A 17,580-nucleotide genomic window follows, 5' to 3' on the forward strand; every position below is an offset into this window, starting at 1 on the left:
GTACTTTCCAGTACTTGCCCCTCTGATTTTAATTAGCCATCCGATCTGGTTGGGGATTAAAAATGAATAAACCCAATTAGTTTAATCCGAGAAGGCAAGTCTAGGGTAAAATATTGTGTTTTCAACCAATCACGTCCACGACCAGAATCACATCTAGTCGATCCAGGAGGTCAAGTCCTCGTTCTTGTCCCCTTCCTTCTCTCTGACGTACCAGGCAAGAGGAACCAATTCACCGTCGTCAGCCTCGTCCTCGTCCCCTTCACTATAAAAGACGTGCCCGGCAGCAAGAAGAAGAATAAGGCATCACATAAGCGGTGGCAGTGTCGGTGGCGACGGCGGCGGCGCTATAGGAAATCGCCCCCCGTCGATCCTATCGCTTCCGGACTTGCATCGTCCTAAGGTATGAATTGCTTGAATCTCACCTGACTTGGATCCGTAGCCTGCACTTCCTACATAGATTAGTTTAGTCATCATCGATTTAGGTCTCCCTAGTGCATGCAATTCAATTTAGAATCCATGATCACTTCACTAGTTTACGGACGTTGATGATCGCTTGCCATAACACGTACAAGGAGCAAAGTTTAAAATTCCACGCAAGATTTCATACTGGCTTTTGCATGCATTTTTGTTTGTCGTTTGAGCTTTTTACTCATCTGAATGGTGATGCAGGAAGACATGGCGGATATAAGTCATGAGTCAATGCTGGAGTACTATCATATTGCCAACAAGATGTTTCATAGTGAGGATGAAGGCTATAGATTCTATAACAATTATGGTCTTGAGAAAGGTTTTGATGTCCGAAGAAGCTATGTCGAGTGGGATGGATCCAACTGCCATATAATTTTAAGAAAATTTGTGTATAGTCGTGAAGGGGGTCGTGAAGAGAAGCGCACGAAGAGAAAGATGGAAGATAGAAAGAGGATGCCACGGAGTATAACTCGTGTAGGGTGTAAAGCTAAATTGGTGTTTGCAAGACAGGAGGAAACAGGTCGGTGGTTTGTGAAGGATTTCATCGATGAACACAACCATCCTCTAGCCCCACGGGATCTTTCGTGTCTTTTGCGTTCACAAAGAAAAATTAGCGATGAGCAGAAAGCGGACATTGCAGACATGGAAAAATCAGGGATCAGGAAACACCATATTATGAATATTTTGTGCATGCAATACGGTGGATATGATGAGGTTGGATGCACGACGAGGGACATTTACAATTTCTTCCATGCTAACAAGCAGGAATCAATCGTTTCCGGTGATGCTCAAACAGTGATCAATCACATGGTGGCGTGGCGAGAGCGAGATTCAGATCTTTTTCTTCATGTACTTGGTTGATGAAGTTGGCCATCTGAAGGGACTGTTCAGGTGCGATAGTCAATCCCGACTTGACTACGAGGCTTTCAGAGACGTTATTGTTTTTGATAGGACATACAGAACCAATAAATATAATCTGCCATTTGTGCCATTTGTTGGGTTGAATCAGCACCGCAACACTGTTATTTTTGCATGTGGTATCATTTCTCATGAAACAAGCCAGCATATGAGTGGATGTTACGGACCTTCGATGTTGTTCTTCCTCCTAGGGGCATCGTTTTGGAACAGGTACTGATTGGAAGGGCCCAGAGTTGGAGCGGGGTTTCATCCTTCACATCGATGACGATGGATCTCGGCGGGTGGCGCAATGGAGTCTCGGCGTCCGATGCGGGTTGACGGACTCGCGCAGGAGGACAGTACTGTCGGGCATCGTGACGGTAGGCCTGGCAAGGTCGATGCGCCGGTTCCTGTTCAGAATTTGGATAGGTGGAAGACGGTGGCGGTCGCCTATGAGAGTGCGTCTGATCGGTGTGTGCCCTAGACCCGTCACTGTGGCTTGGTTGGCCCGTCCGGCTTTAGATGTTAGGCTTTGGTGCGAAGTCTGTTTGGTATTCGGTTTGGATTTTTGGCACCCCTTCATCAAGTGGATAGGAGTAGCGACAAATGTTGAGATGGTGGCTTCAAACTTACTGATGGATTACTTTGTAAGTTCTTCATTAATAATTAATAAACTGATTGCATGCATCATCCAGATGCAGAGCCCGGGGGTCATCCTTTTTAAAAAAAAACGATGTTCATCTCCATCTAGCAAGGTGTGTCTCTGTGGTCTTCAGAATTGACGTTCTATGCAGTTGCTAAATACGCGAACTGTTATACCCCAATTCAAATACGAGTAGGGTATGAGGCTATGCGGTGTAAGACCAGTTGAGAGCTGCTGCCAAAACTGTACAGACAAAAGACGTCGTTGTACATATAAGGGTCGCTGCCTAAATGTGTAAACAAACATGGAGGAAGCAGAGTGAATTTGCACGAATGTAAAAGGAAGCTGTCTAGATATACAACCGCATTAAAAAGAAAAACCCGCATTAAAAAGACATAAATCTGTAGGAGTTCTTGAGATTTCTCAGAGCCCCCGCTCCCCCGCTACGCCCCGCCCCACCCCTGCCGTGACCTCACCGCCCGGTGGGCGCCTCCCAACCACCTCCCAAAGCCCCCCACCTAGCTAGGTAGTCTTATCCCAAACTCAATCCTCGCGGTTGTGCAGCTCTCCCCGCTCGGATCTGTGGGATTTCTAATATGTGCGACGCCGGTGAGCCAGATCTAGCATGGATCCTGGGCAGCGCAGGGCGGCAGAAGACGCGCGGGGCTCGCAGTCGCTCGTGCCTGTGCTGCAGCCCCCGTACCGTGGCGACCCAGCGTTCGACACCACCAGGCAGATCCCGCCAGACGAATTGGAGGTGCTGCGCTGGAGATGGTGGTCAGCGCGCACAAATCGGATCCAGGATGCGGCGAGCAGGGTGCACCAGTGCCTTAGCGAGGTGAAGATGGAGAAACAGAAGGCGATGGTGCACGAGAATTTGAGAGGAGAGATGTTGCGCGATGTGCAAATCTGCCAAAGGAGGATCGACCTCGAGACAGAGTTACTCGCGGAAATTATCGTTCTGGAGGCGATGGAGGAGGAGAAATCCAGGATGCCACAACCCTGGAAGCAGAAGCCTGCCAAAATCTTCCAATGGGCAGTGACAGAAGCAAAATCCGCAGACCCAGTACAGAATCACCGTTGGGCATGTGTTCTCAGGAAGCTCAACTGCCCACCGCCAGTGAATGTGGATCAGTTGCCTCAACTGTCTGCGAGCTTGAGCTAGGGGAGAAGACAGCACAATTATGCCAGCTTGGTTGGTGCTGTTTGTGAGGCTATTGGTTTGCTAAATTCGGGTCACGAGCTGCATTTCCAAACTGAAGAACAGGTGCGATTTTGGCAGATGCTTGGTGCTGTTTCGCCGTACCACGCAGAGCATAGCTGCTGCCATGGATCCAAACCTTACTCTGACAGAGAGGAACCGCGCCAGCCGAGAGCAAGCCTTGATTGCCAGTTACAGAGAGAGACTAAGGAGAGAGCTCAGGATTCCATGTCGAGGGAGAGACAATCAGCAGAAGTTGATGACGAGGATTCTGGTGGCTGCAATGGAGGAGGAATTCAAACTGCAGCTAAATGGAAGAAGCAGATCAGCGGAAGAGGTGATCTTCTGGGCGCTCTCCATGAGATCAGTGACGGGTCTGTATCAGAGGGCTCGGTGGATAGCCTTCTGGGAGATCCAACCTTGGATGCCTCAAATGTGAGGTTTGCCGACACCCCTGAAGAGAAGCTCGCCGAAGATAGTGTCGTGAGGCCACCAAATCCCCTGCAACTCGTGTTCAGCGGCTGTAATGGATTAAGTTTCGTGTAGAGGCAGAAACAAGACCAAAGTGATAAAGGAGATGCCAGTGGAGCCCAGGTGGCGGCGGATGGAACTCACCTAACCCAGCCTCGGACCCCGTCTGCAAACAGGGGAGTGGTTGATGTTGGGGTTTCCCCGGAGCTACAAAAACCCCCCACCCCCATCCAGCGTGACCCCAAATCCCCCCAGCCGCCGCCACCGCACTACTGGAAAACACCAGGGACACTGGCCATGGGAGAAGAAGAGGAAAGAATAGATCGGGGCGTGGGGATGGAGATCGCCATAATCAGAAGCAGCAGTGGCAGCAAGATCCACCACCGCAAATCAATCAGGTACCACCCCTCTTTGGATGTGGCTATGGATTTCCAGGGCAAGCTCCACCCTGGGGTTTCAATTGGCAATTCCATGGTGGGTTCCCCCTGCAGCAGCCATGGCAGGGAATGCCTCCCCCGTGGTTCCCGCAGCAGCCTCTGCCACAGCAAGGAGGGGATCAAGGGAACTCTGTCAGTAACAACAGCCAAGGATCGAGGAACTCTGTAATTGCTGGGCAGGGTAATCCTAAGAGCATGGGCAAGTAAAGCAAGAAGAGGTAGGAAAATAGATCCCTGGCTTCAGACAACACCAATTCCCTGATGTCCTATGCAAAAGGGGTCTGTGGTAGCTGTGGTGAGCCAGGACATGAAAAAGGCAAGTGCACAAAAGCCAGGACTTGCTTCACTGCAAAATGGTCACCCACGAGGAGGAGAATTGCCCAGTAAAGAAGAAGCCTCATTTCGCTGTTAGGTACTTTGGGAGTGCTGCTACAGGTCTTGGATTTTATCATGTTGACATGTCTGACATAAACTTGCAGCACTCCGGGAGACTCAAGAATGTTGGTATTGTGTTCATAGAGGAGGGAGAGATCAGCAAAGAGGAGCTAGCAAGGGAGTTCTCTGAAATCTACAAGACTAATTGGCCATGGCAGATAAATGCCCTTGACAATTGGACGATGCTGGTAAAATTCCCACCTTACATACCAGTGGAATCAGTAGCTGGCACTACAAAAAGAAGACATCCATGACATTTTGGGCCGAATGAATTTTTTTCTGTCATACTTATGACACTTCTATGACGATAATTGTGACAAAACTCAGTATCATCATAGATGTGGTGGGCTCCTACTTCTATGACAAAAAATCATGACAGAAAATGGGCTTTTCGTCCTGGGCGGGTCGGAGACGCAGCTGCATGATATTCTTTGGGTGGTCCATGATGGAAAAAACATGGTAGAAGCGAGGGCGAGGAAAATATTAGGGAGTTCCCAGTTACGGTGGGTGGTCGGGGGCCGAGCGATGCGCATTACTCTCGTACACGTATGCGCGTGGGTGCGAGGCGTTGGGCTCTAACTGAACCCGAGCGAGGCGTTCGCCTACTGAACCCGAGCGATTGCACTGCAGGCCACGTGTTACTGAACCCAGCAATCGATCGATGGTTGTTAACTGAACCCGATCGAGCGATCCCTTCGCTACTGCTGCTAACTGAAGCCAATCCATGCTGCCTCTGGATGAACAGTGAGCGTTGTTGGGGGGTTTAGATGAACAGTTCCCGGTGGGGGGTTGGATGAACATGACCCCGTGGTGTTGACGCTCGATGAACAGGACCCCGATTGATCGAGTCGGTTGGGCGTGGATGAACAGGACCCCGTGGAGGGCTGGATGAACAGGACACCATGGAGGGCTGGATGAACAGGACCCCGTGGAGGGTTGGTTGAATAGTACCTGATGGAGGGCTGCATGAACAGTAGCCCGTGGAGGGGTGGTGGAACAGGACCCCGTGGAGAGGGCTGGTTGAACAGTAGCGGGTGGAGGAGCGCGCGGTGGAGGCTGGATGAACAGGATCCCGTGGATGAACAGTTCACATGTGGAGGCTATAGGAGGTCGACGGTGGATGAACAGTAGCCTGTGGAGGCTGGAGGAGGTCGATGGTGGAGATGAACAGTATCCCGTGGAGTCCCGTTTTGCGGTACGCCAAATCCCTCTCGATGAACAGGACCCTCGTTTCGACCGTAGAGCTCCAACACAAGTCTGTTTCCTCCGTTTTGCGGTATGCCACACACCTCTCGATCAAAAGGACCCGTTTCGACCGTAGGAGGTCCAACAGAAGTCTGTCTCCTCCGTTTTGCAGTACACCAAACCCCTCCCAATGAACAGATCACCGTTTCGACCATGGCCGGTCGAACACAAGGTCGTTTCCTCTGTTCTGTGGTACGCCAGGCCTCATTTCCATCGGTTGTTTCGTCCAAGCCAGTTGGCACCCGATGAACATGACGCATTCCGTTCCGACCCAGCCGGTTGGCTCCCCATGAACACGACGACGACGTAGTTTCTCCGTTTCGGGCCAGCTATGTACACGAGCTCTGGCCGTACGTATGCGCGAGTAGGTGTTCGATACCCCGCCCGTATGTACGTCCGTGGTTGTATTTACTTTCTTGCACCCTGGCCATTGTACGTACGTGTACATGCTATGTGCGCGCCTCTACTACGACATGTGCGCGCCTCTATATCGACCAGTATGTACGTACACGTTCACGAGCAGAATGACAACGCTACGTACGCTTCGACCAGGTGGGTCCCGACTGTCAGGCACTTCCTTGTGTGCGAAGATGTAGCTGGTGGGTCACATCAGTCAGGGGGCGAATTGTTTTTTTCGTAATATGGACGCACTTCCTTGCATGCGAAGATGTAGCTGGTGGGTCCCAACAGTTAGGGGGAGAAAACATTATTTTTCAGGGTAAAAAGGATGCAGTTGCATGCATGCATCCATGGGTGTGGTGCGTCCCCACTGTCAGCCTCTCATGTACAGTCATCTTCCGATGACTCTCGTTTGTTGACCACGTTGACCACACTGTGTTGAGCGCACCAAAGCCGGTGGACAACGGCGAGGCCCCAGACTAGAACGACCCAGAGATGGGGAAGACACAGCAGTGGAGTCGTAGATGGAGAGGAGTGGGAAACTTGACTGGTTCGGGTGCGCGGCAGCACTACCGCCCACTGGAGACAGGAGTAAGAACAGAGGTTGAAGAAGGAGCACAGTTGTTGGATTAACTTCCAACGGTCCAACTGCTAGAATCATTTGATGATTAAGTTGACAAAGCCCTGCGTACACGTCTGCTTAGTAGGCCCACAAGTCAGCCACCAAATCTGCCGGGTCCCAGCTATCATGGGGAGGAATAGTTTTTTTCGCATAACTAGGATGCACTTCCTTCCGTGCGAAGATACAACCAGTGGGTCCCAGCTATCAGGAGGAGGAAACAGCTTAATAAGGAGGAACTTTCCTTGCGTGCGACCGTGGACCTCGTGGGTCCCAGTCGTCAGGCTCTCACGTACAGTCCTCTTCCGATGAATCTCGTTTGTTGACCATGCCGCACCGAGCGCAGCGAGGCGGTGGACAATGATGAGGCCCCAGACTGGAATGACCCGGAGATGGGGAAGATGCGGAAATGGAGTCGCAGACAGAGAGGAGTGGGAAACTTGACCGGTTAGGGTGCGGGATGGGCCTACACTCGGCAGTGAATAACAAGAGGTGCGGAGTGGAGGGATGGCCTGGCCATCGGCGGGGCAGCGTTTCGCTACGAGGCGCGCAAAACAACGCCGCTGGACGCCGGAGGCTGGAGCAGGCGGTCCCGGTAGCACTGGGGGAAGAAGACGAGAGACTGAAGAAGAATGCCGGCCGTTGGATGTAAATCCAATGCCTTGCTTAGGCTTCGACCTGCTGGGCCACATGTCAGCCAGTCTATTTGTTTTTTAGTCCATTTGGTGGGCTGGGAGAAACAATGATGTAGCATCTATGCAACCCGTTTATATATATGGTAGAATTTAAAGCCCATTTGTATTTTTCTCGAAATCCGCGGACTTGCTGGGCTGGGTGAAATACCATGTTTGGCTAGACGGAGAAATGTTATAAAAACATAAACACATGATTGCGGTATATTACTGCATTGGTGAGTAAAATCTTTGCAAATTTATGTACGCAATCACTGGAAGTTAACTTGCCAAGTTATATATAAACAATTATTATTATTATATATAAAAAATTATTTATATATGGTGGGTCTATTATGATAATACCCTTAAGAGTCTTATTCTGATAACAGCAGGCTTATTCTGCTAACACCCCTCAGCCCCGACAAAAAAAATAGGTCAACCCCGGCTAGACATGCCTGGCCACCCCCACTCCTCCCACATCTGCCTCGCACCACCCCCTTCTTCGTCTCCCTCCCCCACCACCAAACTACCATGATTCCTCCCATCAATCCCCCACCTGCCTCCTCCTCCGGCGCACACCACACATCCATCTGCCATGATTCGCATCCCCTGACCCATCTTCTGCCCTATCGGGCCGCGTCGCCCCACCCGGCTTCTTCCCCCCCCCGCCGCCGCCCCACCCACCCTGCCTCTTTCGCCGCCGGCGCCGCCCCACCAGCATCTTGCATCTTCTACCGCCGGCGCCCTGCACCACTCGTCCCCTCCCCACCTTCTTCCACCTCAAGGCGACGGGTCCGGGCCGGCAAACGTGCCCCTGTGCGGCCACCACCAGCCCCAGCCGCGACATCCGGCGATGGCGACCCGATCCATGGAGGCATGCTAGGAGCTGGATCTCGACGGGGCGGCGGCGGTCCTTGCTGCAGCAACGCGGGGTCATGCTCCTCCTGAAGATCAGCCTGGCCGGCGGCGCGGCCAAACCTCCCCTAACCCCGGATCCACACCGCCCCGGCGAGGATCGATGGAGGGAGCCCAGGTCGATGTCGTGGTGCCTGCCTTACACTATAGATCCCACGGCGGTCCCTCCCCACGTCGACAAGCACCATGATCCCAAGATCTCGCCTGGCCTCCCTTGCCCTGCTTCCTCTGCTCGCCGGTCGGTCAAACTACTTTTGCAGTGCACACGGGCGCCCTTTAGCACTTCTTCCTTTTTCGCAGCTCACTTTGTTGTTTTCAACTAAAATAAGTATTCCCTTGCAGCTCACTTTGTTGTTCCCCCGCATGTCTCTCCTCCTCGATCTGTAGATCACCCGCAGCGCCCCATTCCATGACGCAATTTGTTTCGGTCGTCGACGTCGTCCACACCATAGATCATGGAGCCATTCTCCATGTAGTCGATTTTGCCTGCTGTTACAGCCCATCCCATGGGCACAGGAGGGCGTCGGGCTATGCACTTTGGAGTTTTTACACATTCCAGTGATGCAGTGTAGTTTGGAGTTTTTTGTGTGTTCAGAAACTTCAGAAATTGCACTCTAACTAAGTTTCTCTGGTGAAAATAATGTTATTACATTTAGTTTTGGTTATGCATTGGCAGTGCGGTTTATAGCTCATGGTGCTTCATTGCTGAATTTGGCATGGTGGACGGTAATGTGTGTGTGTGTGTGTGTGTGTGTGTGTGTGTGTGTGTGTGAGTCTGCATATGTCTGTATGCCTGTATGGTGTCCTGTTTTATAAGGTAGATTTTTCTCTGTTGCATACATGTATGCCTGTATGTAATGCGCAGAGTCCCAGGTCAACGACGGATGTAGCCCATGCAGTTCGTATGGTTGTGTGGTGCGGTCAAATACTTTTTTACTACCTGATTTTTTTATGATATTTGTTTTATCGAAGAGGTTCACTTTTGTCCCAAAAAGTGGTTCAGTTTTATTCGGTGCAGTGCACTATTCCCATGTTATGAAGTTCAGAGCAGACGACAATGATGTAAAAAAAAGAACATGCAGGTCACTTCATCAACATTGATGGTTCACTTTGATATATGTCGAGGTTCCCTTGTTCTTGTTTCTGCGGTCCACTCTCGTTCGCAAAAAAGTTAGAAAAAAAGACAACAAAAACTCGAAGAAAATTTACGCCTGACAAAAGGAAACGATGCAGTGCACTTGCCCGTCTGATGCAGCACACTAATATTGACAAATATGGTCCACTTAACCCTATGAAACAAGTTAGAAAAGGAGAAAGAAAAATCATACGGTACACTTAGACTTGTGTCTCGGTTCATTTTTCGCTTGATGTGGTTCACTTACGCCCGATGTGAACCGCACATCACTTCCTCGTCTTAGAAAATACTAGTCCGATAAAAAAAATGATGCAGTTCGTTTGCCCATCTGATGCAGTGCGATTTTTAGTCTAAAAGCAGTTCGTTCTTCTGTCTGATGCAGTTCCTCAATGATTTCGGTGTTGCAAAAAAATAGTGTCCGCATTTCGTTAAAATCAAAACTGCTCTTAAACCGTAAGGAATCGGAAAGAGTGTTATACATGAAAAAGTTGCGTCTCATTGATATATTTCCAACGGCGTGTAACTTGGATCATTTCGACCAACGGTTTGTAAAATTTTGCGAAAAACGGCCGCAGCCACTTGTCATCAGCGCACGATTTTGAAAATTAACTAAAAACCGTAAGGAATCTCAAAATCATTTCAACATATGAAAGTTGTGCCTCGTCCGTAGCTTTCCAACGGCGTATCACACGCCTCATTTCTACAAACGGTTAGAAAACTGGAGCAAACACAGTACCGAAAATTTGAAAATTTTGAAAAACATAATTCCGTGATTTAGTAAATTTGAAACTGCTCTTAAACTGTAACGAATTAGAGAAAATAATAGATACGAAAAAGATGCGTCTCAATGATATCTTTCCAACGCCGTGTCGTTTGCTTCATTCTAATGTGTGGCTAAGAAAAAATCGCGATTATACGCTCATTGCATTCCGTCATGCGCGAACTATTTTTGAAACTGCTCTTAAACCACGATAAATCTCGAAAAGTGTTCAACATAACGAGGTTGCGCATTTTCCATAGATATCCAACGATATATTATAGGCCTCGTTCCGCCAAACAGTTTAGAAACTGGAGTGAAAATAATGCCGAAAAAATACATGCAGTTTTTTCTGGCGACAGTGCAGTGCTCGTTTGATAGGGATGCAGCGCAGAAATGTTAACAGAAACTTTATGTTGTTTCTATTAGGACAACACTATTATGATCATGGTGTCAGAATAGCTATTCTGATCACGACGCTCTATATAGGAGGCGCACGGTGTTCCTGGACTCCTTAACGGTACAACCAAGAAACACCCCACGATTCCCACTTTCCCGCACCCACCCCGCCCACAACCGGCACCTCCGCTGCCGCCCCGCCCGCAACCGGCGCTGCCGCCCTCGCCCCACCCCCAGCAGACGTCGCCTCCTCCCTGACCACCGGTTCCTCCCCGGATTCGCCGCCACCCGCGGTGGCCAACTCCTCCGCAAGGGATCCGCTGGGGACCGCCGCGGCCTGATCCCCTGCCGCGGCCAACCACCTCCCACTTCGCCGACCACTGTGGCAGCCGCCGGCGGCCTTCCATCCGCGCTGGAGCTGCCCCCGCCTGGATCCGGCCCCTGGCAGCAGCCCCCGGCGCTGCCCCACGCCTGGGTTCGGCCGCCGCGTCGCCCCACGCCTGGATCCGACTGCTGCGCTGCACCCGCCCCTCGATCCAGCCACCGTCAGCACCCCTCCTCCCCGCATACAAGCGCCGGCGTCCACCGCCAGCCCCAAGCGCGCCGTCCAGGAGCCCCATCCCCAGACATCATCCTTCGTCGTTGGCGCACCATGGACATCTTCCTCTTCTGCCTAGAACTTCTTCGTCGTTGGTGCTTGCGTGCGCACGACAGCCACATGTGGTGTGAGGAGAAGCCAAGCTAAAAGAAGAACACGCTTTCTTCACACGCGTGTGCACGCAAGACAGGCATAGAGAAGTTCGGAGCAGCTATGGTCGAGGTGATTCTTGTGTTATAACAGATGTTTACAGCAATCCAGTAGGCTGCTCTTTCCTCTGAACTCTGCATCATTTTCTGTAGCTGGGATGCAGAAAGAGTACGGATTGGTAAGTGGATCCCTCTTCCAGCACCACATTCGTTTGTTATACATACGTAGGCACCTTAAAAGCAGCTGCAATGGATCACAATTTATGTTTATGCAGACATGATCAACTGAATGGGTTGAAGAAAACTGGGAGATGCTTTCCTCTAGGGCTGTTGCATATCTGAATATCGATGTTTCAGTAGTCGGTCCGGTTTTACTCCCATCTACAACTCCCCAACTTGATGAACTACTACTGGAAACAATTAAACTGGTACGCATATTGTTCGAACAAAAAGCAACATATTCACATACAAAAGAGTACTAACTGATAGTCAGTTATTTGGTTTTGGTCAAACAAAAGAGTAACTGTTGAGTGGTTGACACTCTACAGTGGGTGTCTCAACTTTGAACCACATGTCTCTGACAATATCATGCTTATGTTATTTTTCTTATTAATAACAAGATTGTCAATAAGTCAAAACGTTCTGTTTTTTCAATTCATGAAGGTTCAAGACCCCGATAATTCATCTCAAACTGTTTATGATTCATGGGTCAAACCCAATGCTTCTCCCAAGGTGAGTTATAACATGACTTCCTTATACATTTAGCACACCGTTATCACTTGCGATATATAGTACTGATTGCTGTCAAACTCTGGGTTCCTTTGTGCGTAAAATGAAACCTGCAGCTTCAACTCTAAATCTTCATTTCTGAATTTCAGCTCCAACTCTGAAAATGTTCCTAGCTATTTACTGTAGTTAACATATATTGTCTCTGATATCCTGCATGAAGGTTCAACGACTGGGCAATGGAGGATCAGACTATGCAGCATTCGTTCAACATGTTGGCATTCCATCCACCAACTTGATATTTGGAGAAGGTAGGGGCGCACTTCGTGTTGTTTATTTTTACAGTTTCTCGTATCTCTAATGGTGCTCCTTGGACATTGACAGGGCCAGAATATCCTGTTTACCACTCTTTATACGATGATTTTGTATGGGTGGAGAAGTTCGCGGACCCTGGGTTCCTTAGGCATGTCGCAGGTGCAGCCCCGTATTCATTTTGTGGTGTGTGTTACTCTCTCCCTTTACAAATATAAGATGTTCTAACCTTTTTTTGAACCGGATGCATATAGTCATGTTTTAGTGTGCATGTTCACTCATCAACGACAACAGCGCGGCGCTCCTGGTTCTCCTCTCCCTCTGCTGGCTTGCATGCTACGATGCCACCGCCTCCTCACTGTACAAAGGTTTGAGTGAGGAAAAATTTGAGCTCATGAACGAACCTGAAGAAGTTCTAATGCGATGGTGCTATCCTCTTTAGTTATTTGTTTCTCGTGAATGCATTTGGTTGTGGCTAATGGATCTCTATCTTAATATATTCTTTGCTTCATTTTAGTATGACCTGCACCGAGCTCTCTCTTTTCTTGTTTTAATCAAGTCACTGATGCACGTACTGAGTAATTCGTGTGACTTTGCTGCATCTTGTTTCAGACTGCAACCCTACACTAATTCTTCGGTCTAATTTGAATGCCAGCTGAATCCATTTATTAAGTAGTAGCCTTCAAAAAAATATGTTTGGCATTTCTGTGTACGTGTTGTTGTTGCTAATGCTGGAGAGCTAAGCTCTACTATCGCTAGACTAATGCTGAAGACCTAAACACCACACAAGATGCTCCTGTTCACACCATGACCCAATCAACATGAGTGTGTGCGTGTGCCTGCGATCTGCAACAATGCCTGATGCGAGCGATGACTTTAACTATGCCCATGTAATGTTGTTGGAAAGGAAATCTGGAGTTAACAGAAGTCCAACTATTACGTTGGACAAGGTTCATCTACTTCATGGTCGGCAATATTCGACCCTCCCTAGCGTGCCAGTTATTTTTAATACCACGAAAATGAGTGCATCTAGTTGACAAGAAAACCTCAAGGAATTTCAAACATTATGTTTTGAAGAAGTTCACTTATACAAAGCGATAGAAGGTTGGAAAAAACAGAGAAGAAAAATTGGCGTTAAAAAACAAGCCAAAAGGCATTTTACGAAAAATAGAAGAGTTTGCTAAAAAAAACTCTAGAAGTTCAGAAAACCCCAAAAAGCCTATAAGTTAAAAGACAAAACAGTAGACAATATTTTCCATCTCTGAAACTAAATGTAGAAGTTCAAATTTCAGATACATAGCAGGTCAATGTTTATAATAAACAAAAATCGTGTCTAAAGAAAAGCAAGAAGTTCAAATTAACATAACACATGACTTTGATGTTTATTTTTTATAAAAAGAGCATTGTTTTACTGTTTCAAAAAACAGAAAAAAGAAAGTATTTCAAATAAACCAAGAAGTCCAAATTATAAAAATAGAGAAGTTTGATATTTATAAAAAAACTTAAATTTTCCTGGTTACTAAAGGATAAAATTAAAGAAATTCATTAAAATAAAGGATTGGTTTGATGCTTATTTAAAAACATTTTTTTGAAGAATACATGGCTGAAGTTCAACGCGAAAACAACGAGTAGTTCAACTACTATATGGAATGTGTTTCGGATGAGAATAAAATAATACAAAATTAAAAGCCTAAATTATATTACGAGACGAGTAGTTCAACTACTTTGTCGTGTTTGTTGCAAGAAGTTCACGTGCTCTACCCTGCATGGTTCAAAAATTATATTACGAGACGTCCGACCTTCAATTACATGTTTAAAAAGAGAGGAAAAACAACAACTTTTTTGCCATTTTTTAAACTGCCCTCAAACGGCGACGAATTGGTAACACTTGTCTACATGAAAAAGTTGCTCCCATTCATAAGCTTTCCAACGATATATTATATGCTACATTCTAATGTATGGTTTAAAAGTTTCATGTATACCAATTAAAACACATTTTGATGTATTGAAAAAAATTCTTTTGAACTGTCAAGAGTATGAAAAAATTATCAACACGACAAAGTTGCCTGTTTTCAACAACTTTTCATCGGTATATCATTTGCTCAATTCCGGTAAGTGGTTGGGGAGTTACGATAAAAAACAACACGCGAAAAACAGAGTGAAGTTCAAAAAGAACTACTCCAAAAGTTCAACCTCTTCACGAAGTGCATTTTCGGAGACTCTGTTTTTTCGATGAAGGCAGTACGCATGATCTCAGAAGTTCAGATTGATAACTGCCAGAAGTTCACGTACTACACGGTGTGCATTTTGTATTAAAAAGAGAATGAAAATGCAAAGCCTAAAGTTATGTTGCTAGAAGTTCATGTGCTCAGCCCGAAAGAGTTCAAATTTTTTTGTGAGAGAGGTTGAACAAAAATGCATGATGGAAGTTTAAGGTGAAAACAACGAGAAGTTCAACTACTGCAAGGAATGCATTTCGGGTGAGAATAAAAGTATATAAAAATAAAAGCTTAAAATGTTTGTTGAAAGAAGTTCAAGTGCTCAGTCCGGGAAAGTTCAAAAATTCTTAAGAGAGACGTTCACCTTGTAAAAAATTGAGCAATAAGTTCAAATGAAAAAGTACTACAAAACCCATTATAAAAATGGATTTTTATCGTTTGTAAAAAACGATGAAGTGCAAATTAAAAAGAGGAACATTTCAAAAGAATTTATGAAAAAATCCCCATTATAAAAAACTAGAAGTTCAAATGAGAATAAAAGGAACAAGTAAGAAAGTTTTAAAAAATTCCCGTTTCTTAAAAAACTAGAAGTTCAAATTTAAATAACGGAGCAAGAAAGTTGCGTGTTTTCAACAGCTTATTCATGTCCAGCAGAAGTTCAAGTCAAACTAACGGGGGGATTCAGCGCTTATTCTTGAAAAAGTGGAGAAAATTATACATGCTCTGTAGGTCAAAAGTTTGGCTTTAATTTATGTTTTTCGGAGGTCAAAATGTTGTGTTCGAGAAGGTCAAGTGTGTTATCTCAGCAAGTTCAAAATAAATTTAAACATGCAAGAAAACAAAAAGGGAGAAGTTCAATTTCTAAAGATGGCGCGGTTCAACGTGTAAACCAATGTTGAAAGGAAACAAAAATAAAATGAGAAGTTCAATTTCTAAAGATGAAGCAGTTCGACGTGCAACCCAATGTTAAAAGAAAACAAAAAAGAAAGGAGAAGTTCAATTTCTAAAGATAAAGCGGTTCGACATGCTAAACAATGTTGAAAGAAAACAAAAAAGAAAGGAGAAGTTCAATTTCTAAAGATGACGTGGTTCGACGTGCTAAACATTGTTGAAAGAAAATAAAAAAGAAAATGAGAAGTTTAATTTCTAAAGATGATGCGGTTTGATGTGCAAACCAATGCAAAAAACACACACAAAAATGTTGTTTTGGTGTTTTAAAATATTTTATTCATAAAAAGTGATTAAAAATAAAACCAAGAAGACCATATTAAAATGATGGAGAAGTTCGATGATTATAGAAAACTCGGATTTTCCTCGTTATGAAAAATACGTCAGAGTGAAAACAACAAGAAGTTCAACGTGAAAATAACAGGAAGTTCAATTACTACACTGAATGAATTTCGGATAAAAAACTTTTAAAACCGTCGCGAGTATGAAAAAATGATCAACACAGGAAAGTTGCGTGTTTACAGCAGCTTTCCATCAGTATATCACTTGCTCAATTTCGGTGAGTGGGTGGAGAGCTGCGAGCCAAAAAAGCACATGAAAAACAGAGTGAAGTTCAAGTACACGTGCCGAGAAGTTCAGGTTCTTCACGCGGTGCATTTTCGAAGAATCAATTTCGCGATAAAGGCAGAATGAATGATCTTGCCATTTTCGCAATTACTTGAAAACGGCTAGGAATCAGAGAAAATAATCAACATGAAAAAGTTTCGCATTTTCCGTAGCTTTTCAACGGTATATTATTTGCATCATTCTGATAAAGTTTGTAGAAAATATGGCGAAAATACGTTTTTCGCCATTTTCAAAACTGACTTAAAACTATAAAGAATTGGGAGAAACAATACATATAAAAAAGTTTCGCATTTGTTCAAGCTTTCCAACGCCATATTATTTGCTGCATTTGAACGCACGGTTAAAAAATGAACACGAAAATACAAAATCGGTACGGCTTGTACCATTTTCTAAATTACTCTTAAACTGTTCAAAATTAGAAAAAACTTTCAAAATGAAAACGTAGTGCATTTCATAAGCTTTCCAATGCCATATCATATGCGTCAATTGGATTAGTCGTTCACAAATGACATTGAAAATACGAACTCGGCTGTTCGGTTTGCAAAATTTTATGTTTTTTCAAATTACTCTGTAACCGTTGGGAATTAGAGGAAACTTTCAACATGTGGAAGGAGCGGTTTTGCAGCAGATTTCCAACGCCATATTATATGCCTCATACCGATAAACGGTTTAGAAATGCGATAAAAAATACGATTCACGTTTTTTGTTTTAAAAAAAATGGTTTTCAAAACTGCTCTTAAACCGCTTATATTTTCCGAAAAATTTAAGTTGGGTCATGATACTCGTGTCCATAGCTTTCCAACGGTATATCGCAAGTTCTATTTGGGCAATGTTGCGGGAAGTTCAACTAAGCACACGGGGAAGTTCAGGTCGAACAACTCAGGCAGTAAAATCACAAAAAACGCAATTTCATCACAACCCGAGAGCAAAATCCGCCAACAAGCGAGATTCCTATCTAAAACGGGTATTTAGTTGCTAAAAATCGTTTGAAGATTACACTTACATCACATGGAACACGACTAACCAGAAAAACTCGCGGTAGAAGGCACGGTTGCGAAGATAGCCCGAAGGTCGGGTTCGTACAAAGAGAAGTTCAGGCACGCGTACAAACAAAAATACGTCACAGAAGTTCAACGTGAAAAAAAACATGAAGTTCAACTTCTACGCTGAATGAATTTCAGATGAAAAACTTTTAAAATTGTTGCGAGTATGAAAAAATGATCAACACGGGAAAGTTGCGTGTTTACAACAACTTTCCATCGGTATATCACTTGCTCAATTCCAGTGAGTGGATGGAGAGCTAGGA

General features: G+C 45.8%; 1 long non-coding RNA gene across 1 annotated transcript; it reads left to right on the forward strand.

Annotated features, from left to right (window-relative positions):
• Positions 1-11,382: 11,382 nt before the first annotated feature.
• Positions 11,383-12,574, forward strand: LOC123117071 (uncharacterized). Its single transcript, XR_006457278.1, has 4 exons — positions 11,383-11,621; positions 11,718-11,870; positions 12,106-12,174; positions 12,392-12,574. It is a non-coding gene; the product is annotated as an uncharacterized lncRNA (long non-coding RNA).
• The last annotated feature ends 5,006 nt before the right edge of the window (positions 12,575-17,580 follow it).

The sequence above is a fragment of the Triticum aestivum genome, chromosome 5B (genome assembly GCF_018294505.1).
Source record: "Triticum aestivum cultivar Chinese Spring chromosome 5B, IWGSC CS RefSeq v2.1, whole genome shotgun sequence".
Classification (NCBI taxonomy): Eukaryota; Viridiplantae; Streptophyta; class Magnoliopsida; order Poales; family Poaceae; genus Triticum; species Triticum aestivum.